General features: G+C 40.5%; 1 long non-coding RNA gene across 3 annotated transcripts in view; it reads right to left on the bottom strand.

Annotated features, from left to right (window-relative positions):
* The window catches only part of LOC135199275 (uncharacterized), a 94,838-nt gene that overhangs the window by 29,782 nt on the left and 49,216 nt on the right, over positions 1-15,840 (bottom strand). For 2 of the 3 annotated variants that reach the window (XR_010311012.1, XR_010311013.1), the window contains exon 4: positions 5,562-5,654. The exons of the other annotated variant lie outside the window; for it this stretch is intronic. This is a non-coding gene — a long non-coding RNA (uncharacterized LOC135199275). The remainder of the gene's footprint in view (positions 1-5,561; positions 5,655-15,840) is intronic. 3 annotated transcript variants of the gene reach the window in all.

The raw sequence follows: 15,840 nt of genomic DNA, 5'->3' as shown, positions 1-15,840 counted from the left end.
AAGAGATCAATAAACTCCATCGCTGATTTCAGCGAATATGCACCGGGTATGTAAGGTACCAGCAAATCATTCGGGACCTTCGCTATCATGTAGGTTGGGGATGTCATCTGAGAGATGATGGGCCTTAGGGGGTTGCCTGCCTTGTGCGTTTTCGCTGTTCCGTAGCAGTAACCGGGCCCATAGTCTCCTTTTACCTTAGGGAATTTTACGACGTCTTGCTGATTGTTGGCCCTAGTCACAAGCCTTGACACTTTCTTTCTGAGGTCCTCGGTGGGGTCCTTTGATAAACGTTGGAATTTGGAAGTGTCCAGGAGGATCCTATCAATCTTTTGAAAATAATCACTTTTCTTCATCACTACGTAGAGTGATGATTTGTCACCTTTCCGTATGATGATGTCTGGGTTGCTACGTAGCTCTTTAGCGGCTTCCCTCATCTACTTGGTGATTAATTGGCTTCGGAAATGTCCTCTCTGCCGTCCTGCTTCTCCAACAAGTTCATCAATGACAGTAGGTGTTAGTTCTAGCTTACCATCATCTCGGAGTTGTAAAAGTCGATCTATAAGGGCCTCCGTTTCTTTTCTCTTGGCTTCGGTGTGAGGTTTCTTGGCATAGTGGCACTGCAGACCCAGGTTCAGGAGGGACCTTTGATGGAGGCTAAGGTCGATTCCAGCCAGGTTGACGAAGCCATCTTTGTGTTCCTCACTTCTCACGGGGCCCCCATGAAGGATGAGTAGCTTCTTGTTGTGCCTCGTTGTCACCACCTGTCTGTATTTCCTCTCCTCTAACTCAAGGAGGTCACGTGCTTTTTGTTGGTCATTTAGTGGGCTGTTAATGCAGAAATCTTCCCAACGTTTTCTCTTCTCAACTTCAAGTTGCTGGATTCTTGCTGCGGATTCTTCTATACGGTGTCGGAGTATCTTCTCTACCTCCCTCTATCGTGTCCATGCCCGGCCACTTCTTCCAATACTTTTAGGGCATAGTTTTTCTCTAATGCAATTTTCGTTAAAAGCAATTGCTTTAGTGGCATCAATAAGTTTCTTGCAGGTATCTTCATACCGACGAAGTTTTTTCCGATTCTCGTTTTTCAATTTCTGGTGAAAAATACGCAGACTTCCTTCTTCCATTTATTGAATTTTGTCGCGACAGCTGTTTCGTTTTATGGCATTATCAAGCGACTACTGACTTACAATTTGGCCTTTCGGCCTATTTATTTCATCGTGTGGGAAGTATGACCTTGAGGTATGGGTACTGGTTATTATAGGGATAATGCCATAAGGCGAAACAGCTGTTGCGACAAAATTCAATAAATGGAAGAAGGAAGTCTGCGTATTTTTCACCAGAAATTGACGAACGAGAATCGGAAAAAACTTCGTTGGTATGAAGATACGAAAAACGAGGAGAACTTGATTATTTACCATCGTGTACATTATGGGTCTGCATACAAGGAGGATTGCTGCACACTACGCGGGATAATAAACAGAGGTGTAACCCCAAAAGCCCCTTACCACAAAATAAGCCTCAGGATATATAGTAAGCCCAACCTTGTAGCAGCCCTAATAATGAAGAACAGCACCGCTCCGGGGGGACCGAAGGAGATGTGCACGAATGTAGTTTACAAATTTACTTGTCCAGAGGAGATGTGTCAATCTCACAGCCAAAACTACATCGGGCACACTACAACGACCCTTCGGAGACGTCTGCTGGCTCACAGAAATCAAGGGGCCATCCATCAACATTACATAGATGTTTACGACAGGAAGCCATCTCTACAAGAGCTCATAGAAGGCACCCAGGTCGTGCACAGAGAAGACAACTATGTTCGTCTTTTAATAACCGAAGCGGTGAGCATTGTTATTCAAAGCCAACCTTGAACGTCCAACAAGAGTCGGACCATATACTCCCCTCCAGCAGGAGAAGGAATACGCACGTCAACAGGGACCAGACAACATGCCCCAACCCACCGAGAATATCGCGCCCCTTAGAAGACACGAGAGGGCCCAGCGAGAGCCAAGTAACATCCTTGCTCAGGTCGTTGAGACCCCGCCCAACACGAATCTGCAGCCGTTAACCAACGTAGACCATTTGGACACACACATACACACACACACACACACGCTCACTCACTCACTCACTCAAATTTAAGTTATACACATTTATGTATAAACATAAATTATATGACTTGTACCTTTATGCATACTATATTTTTTTTATTCCTGTATTTAGATTTCTATATTCATTTTTATTCCTGTATGTAATTTTGTAATTTATCTAAAACCAACATGTAACATTAAATCTTAAACATACATTTAAGGAAACACTAGCACATGGCATTGTATTTTGAATATTTATTTAACCACTGTTTATACTTTCACTGTTATTGTCACAGTACATATGTCCTTATGTTCTTTGTATCCAAAACAACGCCCTTAAGCTGTTAATCCCTAGACTAACCAGTACCCATACCTCAAGGTCATACTTCCCACACGATGAAATAAATAGGCCGAAAGGCCAAATCGTAAGTCAGTAGTCGCTTGATAATGCCATAAGGCGAAACAGCTGTCGCGACAAAATTCAATAAATGGAAGAAGGAAGTCTGCGTATTTTTCACCAGAAATTGACGAACGAGAATCGGAAAAAACTTCGTCGGTATGAAGATACCTGCAAGAAACTTATTGATGCCACTAAAGCAATTGCTTTTACAAATATCTATATATATATATATATATATATATATATATATATAATATATAATAATTATAATAATACATACATACATACATACATTACATATATATATATATATATATATATATATATATATATTATATATATTATATATAACATACATACAACATATAAATATATATATCTACTATATATATATATATATAGATATAATATATATCATACATACCCATACTATAATTATATATATATATATATTATATATATAGATATATATATATATATATATATACACATATATATATAGCCACATATATATATACATATATATGTGTTACATAAAAGAGGGCTATAATTAATATGTTTAATATATCGTTGTAATGTGATGTACTGTGACTTTCTTAGAATGTGGAGTCATCATTTAACTTCCTTAGAGACAGTGCTCGAGGTGACGAGCTTTGGGAAAGCTGTTGTGTCTTTTTGGGGTGGTGTGATACCAAAGTTGCTGTATGTGCAGATCTGTGCATGTCCTGTTGCCACGGGCGGGTCGCAGAGGTGACTTATGAATCTACTTCTAGGCAGTTACCTGGGGCGTGGACAATATGAGTGAGTTCGTACGTGTGTGCGAGCTATTCCCTTACATATGAGTGTTAGGTAACCATGAAGGGGAGATCTGTATGATAGAGGCGAGAAGCCAAGATGGCTTCTGCAAAGTATCCTTTAAGAGAAGTGTTGTGAATACTGTGTTGAATGGTAAGCATATTTATTTTGGCCAAGGATGTGGCTGACTTGTATTTGAATATTTATTTCACAGATGTTATATTTCATATGATCTTTGATGTTAAATTTGTGCTTATCGAGGTGTTCTCCTGTCTTCTAACAGGCGATTCTGGAGCAAGGGGAACTGATCTGAGACAAGGGCTATTGAATATGGTGACTTAACTGGTGTACTGACTATATTGGCTGTGCCTAATGTTATGGCTAAACTAATGTTAGTTATTTGATTAATTAGTGAGGGTTATCTGAGTTATTTGGACTTTGAGTCAATCATTCATTTAATCTTTTTGTTAAGGACCTGGGTTTATTTACTTTACACTTTACTTTTAAATAAATGTTATTTTTTATAAGCTCACGTGTCTGATTTAGTTGCTTTAGGTAATGGAGGGGGGAAGTGTGTCGTGGAGAGAGAGAGAGAGAGAGAGAGAGAGAGAGAGAGTGAGTTATTGGGAATAGAGAGAGAGAGAGAGAGAGAGAGAGTGGGGGTGAGGCCTGTTACCAGTTGTCTGCTGCTCTGGTCCATTGCTACCTTTTAATAAATACAGAGATTAGATTCTAATCTCGGATATTATATATATATATATATATATATATATATATATATATATATATATATATATATATAATATATATATATATATATATATCCGAGATTAATTTCACACACACACACACACACACACACACACACACACATATATATATATATATATATATATATATATATATATATATATATATATATATATATATATTCATTCATTCAAAATAATGAAAGAAAGATCCCACCGGGAAAATCATGATTAACGTCTAGCCAGCAAGGCTCAAAGGCATGCATCTTCATTGGGGAAAGGCTGAAAGCAAAGTGGAGTATTTACATCTGGGCAGGTGGGCCTACCCACCTACCAGACAGTAGTTACTGCCTAACCACCTACACTGAAATTAATTCTTAACCTAAAGAAAGAGGGTTTGTATATCCTTACTTTCAGCTCTGAGGGCTGCCATCCTCTTCCAATCCTTAGCAACTTTCTCAGCATGAGAAATGCATAGCATCCATTTCTCCTCATCCCTTTCCTGACACTCAGAACATGTTAACTCTCCGTTACACTCCTGACCCTGACATTTAGTACATCTAGACTGAGAATCATAAATCTCCTTAACTGGTTTAGTTTTACATACACCCATCGGCACAAAACCTAACCCCAGATGAACTAGAATCTGACATTTTGATAATAAATGGCAGCAAAACTAATCAAAATAGCTAAGCTAATTGAAATAAACAAAGCCAGAACAAAATAGTACATCCCAGAATCACAGGAAAGTGAAAAAAGCAACCAAAGGATGATGAAGGTCTGCAAAACCACTCATGTTACATGGAAGCTAATAGAAATCGAATTGAGGGGTGCGGTATTGTCATACCTGTTAACCCTTGAATAGAAAAGAATTCTAATCTTACCAGGAAAGAGCAATGTTTAGCAAAGCAAACAAAGCATAGCAAACGGCAAGCAGGGCAGAGGGCAGCGTGCAGCACATCCACGGCTGAAGGTAAAGTGACACTACTAATAAGGAGGGTGGGGCTCCCACCAGGTCATCCAGTAGTTAACTGCCAAACCACCTTGTTGAAAGTTTAATGGCAGTGTCCAACTTCACTGAAGACAATTCCTTTGATAAAGGACAAGGGTTTGTGTATTGTGTAGGAACAGCAGATTATTTGTACCTTGTGGTATGATAACATTTAAAACAAAAGCTCAAAGTAACAAGATGAAAGCTGCCAAAAAAGTCAGTTGTTAACTGCCAAACCACCTTGTTGAAAGTTTACTGGAAGTGTCCAACTTCACTGAAGACAATTTCTTTGATAAAGGACGAGGGTCTGTGTATTGTGTAGGAACAACATTATTTTTACTTTGTGGTATGTTAACATTTAAAACAAAAGCTCAAAGTAACAAGATGAAAGCTGCCAAAAATGTCAGTCAGTGCATTGTGAATAACTCACAGCCTGGGTCTTCATCAATGCAATTGTGTTATTAAGTGACTCAAGATTCAATATAATTTATGGGCATCCTCTCTTATTGCAATTAATTCACTTTTATATCACTTACCTAGAGTATGTTATTAAGGAAAATTAGCTCAATACTGAAGAAAACACGTTCCTTCGAAGATTATCGGTGATCCTTTGTAACAAAACAGGTTATCTGTGGCAAAGAGAAGTGATCTTCATTAACACATAGAAGTTTACTATACACAATACAGTACCAATTCAGTGCAAATGTTAGACTGATGCAGTGCTCAACAAGTGTGAAAAAATTTAATGTTTCCCATTCCTGTCTTCTGTGTCCCTGTATGAACCTGAAGACAAGTTCTGTATAGGACAAATTTTCATACTGTTAATGTTCTGGATATTTCCACAATAATGTGAACTAAAAATATGACATTTTTATAATAAAATAAGGTTTTCATATACCTACCCAGTAATTATGTTGCTAACATTTCCACATATAAGGCAGCCTAAATTCAAATTTCGTGGTAGCACTTTGATGGCTCAGTGTGGGGATACAGTGCCATCCCCCATGGCAATACTAGGAACAACTTAGCTAATTACTTCATTCTGTTTTATGCATACTGTCCATCAGATTGGGAGCGACTGGACTCTGATCATATATTACTGGGGGAAGTATGTATAAAACCTTATTTTATAATACAAATATAATTTTTGTATATGTGACTAACCCAGAAATTATAGGCAGTCCCCAGTTATTGGCAGACTCAATTAATGGCAATCCAGTTTTATGGCACTTGTCTAGGACCATAAAATCAGTGATTTATGGCTCCATAACGGGCTAAGTTTTGGTTATCGGTGCCATAATGTGCCGATAATAGTGTTATGGCATCGTAATATATCTAAGAGAGGTGCCATTAACCAAAACTATGCGCCATAAGGCCATAAATCACCAAGTTTCGGTTACTGGTGGTTTTTGACTATCAGCACTCAACCAGGGACTTCTTGTATTGCTGATCCACACTGAATGGAGGTGGAATCATGGACATATTCTATTCCAAAGCATTAAGTTATGTAATTAATTTGAAATAGAAAAGTTGTTGCTAGCATTGAAAAAGCAATGCTTGTCGTTCCTATTAGAGAGATGAAGACTGCCACTGGTTGGTGGCCATCTTAACTTGTAGAGGTGTGGTGGTAGCACCAAGGGTCGCCTCCTACTTAGGGAAAACTTTGCAGCAAGGGGAATGCTACTATGACTAGCAAAGTATGATAGGTGCCCATCCTTGCCCTGGGTGCAGGACTGAAATAAAGCAATCAGAAAACTGTGACACCTATACTGAAATAGTCATGACCCATCCACTGAGAGTGGTTGGTAGTCCAGGTACACTGTACAACCTGCCTCTCCAATCTCAACACCTTACTGAAAAGGAGAAGAGATAATAGGAGAGCATCCTATGCCTCCTTCCACAATGCCATACCAGTGAATAAAAATGGTGTCGAGGAATTGAAAAATTTCGACATTTTTTAAACTTACATAAAAATATTATAAGAAACGAAGATCGTTTCTGCCTCCCATAGTTCGATAGCAGAATGGGCGTAAAGAGCAAAAAACCTCTGAAAGCTAAGGAGGAAGAGGCTGTTCTTATATCCTCAGCTTTGCTTCAAAGTAGCCCAAAAACATTTCACAACACTGAGTGTCTCAAACATGAAGCCCATATAAAATGGAAGACAACACATTTAGACAGAGAAAGAGACAGCTTCTTACCCTAACTTCCTATGGATAGTCCTCTGATTCCCGTCGCAATAAAGCTTGAAAGTCTTTAGCTATGTCAAAAAACAGGGATGTACAGCTTGACGAATCGCTTCTTGTCACTGCAAAGGTTGAACACTTTACTATTTAGAAAAAAAATATATAGAAGAGAAAAAATTGCTGTGTTTCTCTGAAATAATAATTCTGAATCACTGCAGTGGCCTGTGTCAATTGTGACGAAGCAGAAGACTTGGAGACTTATGTTATACCATGGTGGGGTAAACAGAAAGATGATAATGAATCTAATGAGACATATCTCTGTCTGATTATTCTCGCAATGGTAAATGATTAGCATAAAACAGGAACCATAAGTGAGAATCCAAAGCCAACCAGAGACAAGTCTGTGATGGCTGTGCAGAGAGATTTGAATTAGGAGTTAACCCTGGACACAGAGGAACAATACTTAGCCAAACAATATCTCAATGAGAAGACGCTCTACCCCTGACTCGACTCCATAGGCTGAGTTGCCTGGTAGTACATTCCCTCTTGGAATGTGTTCATCTTATAGAGCTATCAAGTGTCCAACAGATACACTTGAGCACCTGCATGATAACTGAAAGAAGAAGGAAAGTAATCCTTTTGTCTAGTGATAATGCCTACCTTGTAGAACCTAGCCACCTGGGGGGGCAACCAAGTCCTTATGGGTGCCGGTCCCAAGCCCGGATAAATAGGGAGGGTTGGTGTCAGGAAGGGCATCCGGCTGTAAAAATCTGTGCCAAAACCAAAAATGGAATGAGCCGAAATATGGAAAGAGGTAATGCTAGGGCGTACTCCGTAAACGACGCACAGAGACATCGCCCTAACTCTGTGGTAAGGCGAGGGCTACTGCATCAGGAGCGTGCAGCTAAAGAAGCGAGCTCACATTGGGTTCAGAGTATGTCAGCTAAATGTTGGGTCCATGACTGGGAGAGGTAGAGAATTGGCTGACTTGATGAGAGAAAAGAAAGTAGATGTTGTGTGTGTGCAAGAAACGCGGTGGAAAGGAAATAAAGCTAAAGAGTTGGGAGATGGATATAAGCTATATTATAGTGGAGCAAATAAACAAGGTAGAAATGGAGTTGGCATAGTACTGTCTAGTGAACTAAAGAACTCGGTAATAGAAGTGCATAGAAAGAATGACCGTATCATCAGATTGAAGATATGTTATGGAGGAGAGATTCTGAATATTATAAGCGCATATGCACCACAAGTTGGTTGCACAGAAGAAGAGAAGGGAAATTTCTGGAGAGACATGGATGGAATAATGCAAGAACTGGAAGAGCATGAGAGGGTGATAGTTGGGGCAGATTTGAATGGCCATGTCGGAAGTGAAAATGAGGCGATTGGGCGGGTGCATGGGGGCCATGGAATTGGGGAGAGAAACCCAGAAGGAGAGAGTGTAGTGGACTTTGCTGTGTCATTCGACATGGCAATAGTAAACACATTTTTTGAGAAGAAAAGGGAACACCTAATAACATATAGGAGTGGGGGAAGATTCTCCCAGATAGACTATTTCTTGTATAAAAGGATAAATCTGGTGGAGGTCAAGAAACTGCAAAGTTATTCCAGGCGACCATGTAGCCCCCCAACACAGGCTGCTATGTATGGACTTGAAGTTGAAAAGGGAAAGAAAAACCAAAGCTAAAGGGATAAGGAAAATTAAATGGTACGAATTACAGAAGGAAGGGGATAAGAAGAGAGAGTTTAAGAGGAGGGTTTTGGAGGATATTGATATAGGGATTGAAGATGTTCAAGAATGGTGGGCACGAAATGCAGCAGTAATAAGAAGGCATGGAAAGGAGCTGCTAGGAGAGACATCTGGTATCATATGGGAAGAAAAGGATAGTTGGTGGTGGGATGAAGACATTGAGAAAGTAGTAAAAGATAAGAAGGAGGCAAAGAAAAGATGGGAAGAGTCACAGTCAGTGGAAGACAGAAATAGGTACAGAGAGAAAAAACAAGGTGGTGAAAAAGGTGGTAGCCCAAGCTAAAGCAAAGTCGTATGATGATGTGTATAATGAGCTGGGGACAAAGGAAGGATTAAAGAAGATGATGAAGCTATCAAAGGCTAGAAATAAGAGCACCAAAGATATAACACACATCAAACAAATAAAGAATCAAGAGGGTGTAGTGCTTAGAAAGGAGGAAGACATTGTGAAGAGATGGAAAGAATATTTCGAACAGTTGTTAAATGAAGAAAATAATAGACTAATAAGAGAGGATGGGCAAGTGAACATTGGCATGGTAATGAGGTTTTCTAGGCAAGAGGTACTAAATGCACTGAAGAAGATGAAGAATGGGAAGGCAACCGGACCAGACATGATCCCGGTGGAGGCATGGAAAGCATTAGGAGATGAAGGAGTGGATATACTGTACGATCTTATGATAAAGATCCTTGAACAGGAAAAGATACCAAATGAGTGGCGTGGGAGTATATTGATCCCAATTTTTAAAGGGAAAGGCGATGTCCAAGATGTGGTAATTATAGGGGCATTAAATTGATGTCCCACACTTTGAAGATACTGGAAAGGATGATAGATGCTAGACTGAGAGAAGAAGTACAAATAGGTAAAGAGCAGATGGGATTTGAAGGGAAGGGAACAACAGATGGTATATTTTGTCTGAGGCAAATAATGGAGAAATTCGGGGAAAGACAAAGGGACCTACATATGGTATTCATTGACCTTGAAAAGGCTTATGACAGAGTCCCGAGACAAGAGGTATGGAGGAGCCTGAGGGAGAAGATGGTGCCAGAGAAGTATGTGCGATTGATACAAGAGATGTACCGGAATGTATTTACCAGAGTGAGGAGCAGTGTTGGGGAGACAGAAGGTTTTGAGGTGAGAGTAGGATTACACCAGGGGTCGGCTCTGAGCCCATTTATCTTTAACATAGTGATGAATGTTATAATAGAGGAAGTAAGGGAGACAGTACCATGGAACATATTGTATGCGGATGATATTTTGGTTATGTGTGCAGAGAAACAAGGGGAAGATCTGGAAGTGAAATTGGAAAGATGGAGACAAGTACTGGAGGACAGAGGAATGAGAATAAGTAGATCCAAGACAGAATATATGTGTACCACCACTGAGGGGGATGATAGAGAAAGTATTCAGCTTGGTGGAGAGCAAATAAGGAGAGTTGATAAGTTTAAGTATTTGGGATCTTTTGTTAACGCTGGAGGAAGTATGGAAGAAGAAGTAAAACATCGGGTACAGGCAGGCTGGAACAACTGGAGAGCGGCCTCGGGAGTTCTTTGTGACAAAAGAGTGCCGCTTAGGTTAAAAGGAAAATTTCACAAGACGGTGGTAAGAACAGCAATGCTGTATGGTACGGAAACAGCAAGCATGAGAAAAGCAGAGCAGAAGAAGATGGATGTGGCAGAAATGAGAATGCTTAGGTGGATGTCTGGGGTAACAAGAGTGGATAGGATCAGAAATGACTACATAAGGGGGTCAACTAAGGTGGTGGAAGTATCAAAGAAAGTGCAGGAGGGAGGCTGAGATGTATGGACACCTGTTGAGGAGATGAGGACCACGCTGGGAGACATACTATGGGAGTGGAGGTGCAAGGAAGAAGAAAGAGAGGGAGACCAAGAAAGAGATGGAAGGACTGTGTGAGAGGAGATTTACATGAGAAGGGAATTGATGAGGCAGAAGTGCAAGATAGAAATAGATGGAAACGGCTCATCCGAAACGGCGACCCCATATAAAAATGGGAAAAAGCTGGGAAGAAGAAGAAGAATGCCTACCTTGTAGTGCAGTTGCCAAACAATACCACTAGACACCTCAACATCAAAACTGGAAACTCTTGGAAAACCCGCAAGGCTGTTCTGAGTTTCAGGTTATCACAAATTTTTAAAGCAAATTGTAATTTTCCTAACTATACAAAGCTGAGGACATTTACATTAGGAATTACTTTCAGCATAGGATAGAAAATGGCTGTTAAAGTTTCAAACAAGGGGATTAGGTAGTTAACTACTGTCCGCTAGTCAGGAGATCCACCTGACTGGACATAAATAATCCAATTTCCTAACTATACAAACCTCAGGTTTGTATAGTTAGGAAAAATACAATTTTTAAAAGTGTTTGTTCTGACAGAATATACAAATAAAGGACTTGAACCTAGTGTCAAGGACCAAAGTGTTCTTAGTCTTTGCTGCAAAGTCTAGGACAAAATAGAGAATAACCAATCCCCATCCCCTCAAGTGTTTCACATTGAAAGAAAGACCATGAAGTGCTCTTACTTTCTTCGCCAATGCCATGGCAAGCAAAAAGACTGTCTTGAAGGTCAGATCATTGTCTGATGACTCTCGATGAGGCTCATAAGATGGATGAGTCAGGCTCTGAAGTACAAGAGTCACATCCCACTCAGGGGGTCTGAGTTCTCTTGATAGGCAAGACCTCTTGAAGCTCCTCATGAGTAAAGATATCTCCATAGAGGAGGATATATCCGTACCTGTAGCCTTTAACTGCATATACAGAGAGGAGCTTCTTTTGGCAAAGTTTGCAACCTGCTGAAGAGACACTCTGACTGGAGAAAAACCCTGTCCATGACACCATCCACAGAATAAAGCCCACTTTCCCTGGTATACTGCTGCAGAGGACTGTCTAAGGTATCCTTTCATCTCTGTTGCTGCTCGATAAGAAAAGCCTCTCGCTTGCAAGTGATGGTGGATAACCTCCAGCTGTGAAGACACAAGGATTGCACTGCCATGTGGTACCATTCTATGTGTGGCTAACATAGATAGAAGAGCTAGCTGGTCGGGGTACCAAACAGCCTGTGGCCATTTGAGAGCCACCAGAGTCATCCGAAGATTCGGGGGTAATCTTGCAAATCATGCAGAACGGGGAAAATGCATGCACCTCGAGGTTGTCCTCTGCAGCAGTCCATGGGTCCGGCATTATGGAACAGAAGAAATGAAGTTTTCTGTTGTGCTGGATGGTGAACAATTCTACTACTGGACACCCCACAGGTCAAATAACCTTTCCACTATATCCGTGTGAAGAGACCACTCGGTTTCCATCACCTGATTCTGGAGGCTGAGCTTGTCTAACACTAGATTTCTCTTGCCTGGAATGTATCTGGCCGACAGCTCCACCGAGTGAGCTACAGCCCACTCGCACACCTGCAATGTCAACTGGTGCAGCTGGAAGGATGCGAGACTCCCCCTGCTTGTTGACATATGCCACTACTGTTGTGTTTTTGCTCATCAACACCACAGAGTGTCCCATCACTCGATCCTGGAATTCCTGGAGGGCTAGAAAGGCCGCCTTGAGTTCGAGGACATTACTGTGAAGGTGCCTGTCGTGACAATCCCACACACCTGCAGTCAGCAACTCCTCCAGGTGTACGCCCCAACCCTCGGACAATGAGTCTGAGAACAGAAGCATGTCCTGAAGGGGAGTCTGCAACTTCACACCTATTAAGAGGTTTCTGTCATCAAGCCACCAAGTTAAAACCTCTCACTTCCTCTGACAGGGGAATGAGAAAGGGTTGAGGGTCTCGAGCCACTGACCAAAACTCCTTCAGTCTCCACTGGAGAGACTGAAGATGAAGTCGTCCATGAGGGATCTGTATCTCCAATGATGGCAGGTGACTGATCATGAAATGCCACTGCCGAGGTGGCTGCTCCTGTCATGACAGAAACAGCTGTGATGCCTTCCTGAATTTTCTGATACACAAGTCTGTGGGGAAAACTTGTGCTGCTACCGTGTCGATAAGCATGCCCAGATACTTTATCTCTGTTTAGGAATGAGATCTGACTTCTTCTCGAAATTTACCATGATCCCAGATCGTGCCAAAACTCGAGAAGGCGATCCCTGCCCTGTAGCAACTGCAAGTGGTAGCTTGCCAGGACTAGCCAATCATTGAGATACCTCAATGGAATTGGAACACTGTCTCCTTGAGGATAAAGCTAAGGTGCTTTCTGGAGGATTGATGAAAATATGCATCCTTCAGATCCATCGAAAGCATGAAGTCGTTCTCCCTGATCGAAGGGAGCACAGAGTGTGCCATTTCCATCATGAACTGAGTCTGGTGAACTTTTCTGTTCTTCCAGATGATTGAAGTGCCTCGAGCTTTCTATCAATTAAATTCACAATATCTCCCATAGCAACAGAGTTCAGTATTTTATCCAAACTTTTTGAGTTGTCAATCACAGATAAATAGCAATCTTTTAATTAAGTTTTTCGACGTTCATTAACACTGACTGACTCTAAAAGCAGTATCCCTTGCTGGGTCAAGAAACGTGCACGTAAACTTTGGGCGCATGTATGTTCATTCATCATGTGGAACACTATTCTTAGCATAAACTGTTTCCCAAGGGTTTTCAAAAGGGCACTCCTACTATGATGGTTCCAATAGCTCCTAGCTCCAAGACTGATAGTTAATCATAAAAGTGGGCTACTGGGATCAGCAGCAATAACCATTTCACACACTTAAGCATACACAGTGGCTGGTCAAAGGTAACCATTGTTGTGGACTGACCACTCTTTTCCCCTTCCTCTGCAGCATGAAGAAGGCAAGTGTCCATTGTGCATAGATGGATTACTGGGGTTTTGGTTGATGAATGGCAAAGGTGAGATAGCCGAAGTTTTGTATGATAATGCTTTGCTTTATTTACTGTCCAAGAAGCCATGAGTTGCACAACCAAAAAATGTCGAGGAGATAAGCAGTATGACTGGCCTTTGGTATCTGAAATAGGGTTTCTATATCTTCCACTTTTATCAGAGAATAACCATGGACTTCGGGTCTTTGGTATGTTTTGACCTTGAATAGTCCATGTGGGCGAAGTGATGTAGCATCATTTACCTTTTCTGTCCTAGGAACTGGTGTCTGAGCTGTAACCTGTTCCACAGCTGGTGTAACACATTTAATTCCTCCCATTGAATGGAGCGTGTTATGACCATCTAAAGTTGCCTCATTGTACTCAGCATTGTCATGCATGGATATAGGATTGTGGACAAATTTCTGTAGCTTTGTTTAATGTTACCAATGCCTCATAATTTAAGACCTCTATATGGTGAACAAAAATTGTAAATTAGATAGTATATCTATCAGTACTTGTGATCCATACTTTCTGTGTAGATGAACACTTAACCCTGTCTGAATTGGGGAGACAAATGACCTTGGTCGGACTGCCACAATCATACATAGCGTGTTGAAGCTGACAGACTTCCTCTGAATTTTACTGTTATCTTCGCTACATTTGAAGACCCCATCTATCAATAACCTAAGAGACTCTGGAACAAGCTCACTACTTCCTGATATGACTCACTCTGCAGAGGGACACAAATGGCGTGAACAATTATCATTTTGAATGGTCTCAGTGACAGTTGAAATCATTCATTGAACTTCATCAGCAGGATCGCTTTTCCTCTGGGCATATATATACTGCTCATCTGAGAGAATGTCCTTGACGCAGAGAGTGAAACAGACAACTCCAGTCTTTCCACTGATATCAGTTATGGATTTCTGATGACCACAGTGTTCTTTGAGTTTCCTTTTAAGGTTTTTTCTTACTATAATTGCAGCACTAGTTCCTTCAAAATTCTTCAGAAAAGACATCAATTCATCCATACAGTACTACTAGTCATCATTCTGCTCTGAATATTCACACAGTATCAAGAAAGATCTTGATTTATCATCATCATTGGACTTGTTGTTTGTTAGTTCCTGGTTTGGAACGATTAAGTCTAAAAAATATCTGTAGCATGTATGATGATATCGAACTCTATCTACTACAATAAGGTCAATAACATTGGCTAGCCAAAAGAGGATTTCCATATCACAATCATCATTTCGTATTTCAGAATTACTTTTAATGGTATTAACTATTTTCAGCGTTTCTACTAAGCTGTAGTACTCATGTGGCTATGTCTTCTTAAATTTTTAATAATTGCAGAGATAGTTTTTACACAAAATAGGCATTGTGCCTTGAAATCAAAATCCTCCCAAATTTTACGGTCCAAAGGAAGTTCTCTTGACCGGGCTTCTAGGCGACATGTATATATAATCCGTCCTACATTTGACATGTACAACAATGGAGGTCTTACGGTCCAAATGTTCTTTTACACTGCACCCTTTTAAGTTGTTGCATTCAATGATCTTATTCAAGCCTTTTGTTATTTGCACAGTTTCAACCCCAGGACAATCAATCGTTCCCAGAGGGTTGGCATAAAATAAATACGCTGGCCTCTTTCTTTTTCTCGTCTGCCTTCTTAGGTCTAAATCTGCTCGCATACTAATTCCATGCGCCTGGAATAAACGATAAGTCGGTTTGGGAATACCGATCGGTATTTCGTTTTTTCATGAAATCAATTCATAATAATAAATAGCTTTTATACCATTAATCTAGGTGCTTTAGAATGCTTCTGAATACCTGTGTTGACAGAAAGAGGAACAATGCATTGCGTAGTATTTCTTTCTTTCACTATCATACTTCCTAATTGCCCAGGTAACAAACAAAAAACAAAAAATATTGAGGTAACAGCTTCTGAAAGACATTGATAACTCCGGAACTGATAACTCTAGATAGCATATTTTGGTGCCATTTAAAAGGTGAAAAAAATCTGCAGATGACTTGTATCGA

Source organism: Macrobrachium nipponense, chromosome 25 (assembly GCF_015104395.2).
Source record: "Macrobrachium nipponense isolate FS-2020 chromosome 25, ASM1510439v2, whole genome shotgun sequence".
Classification (NCBI taxonomy): Eukaryota; Metazoa; Arthropoda; class Malacostraca; order Decapoda; family Palaemonidae; genus Macrobrachium; species Macrobrachium nipponense.
Note: the sequence above shows the minus strand (reverse complement) of the source record. Positions and strands in the feature narration are given on the sequence as shown.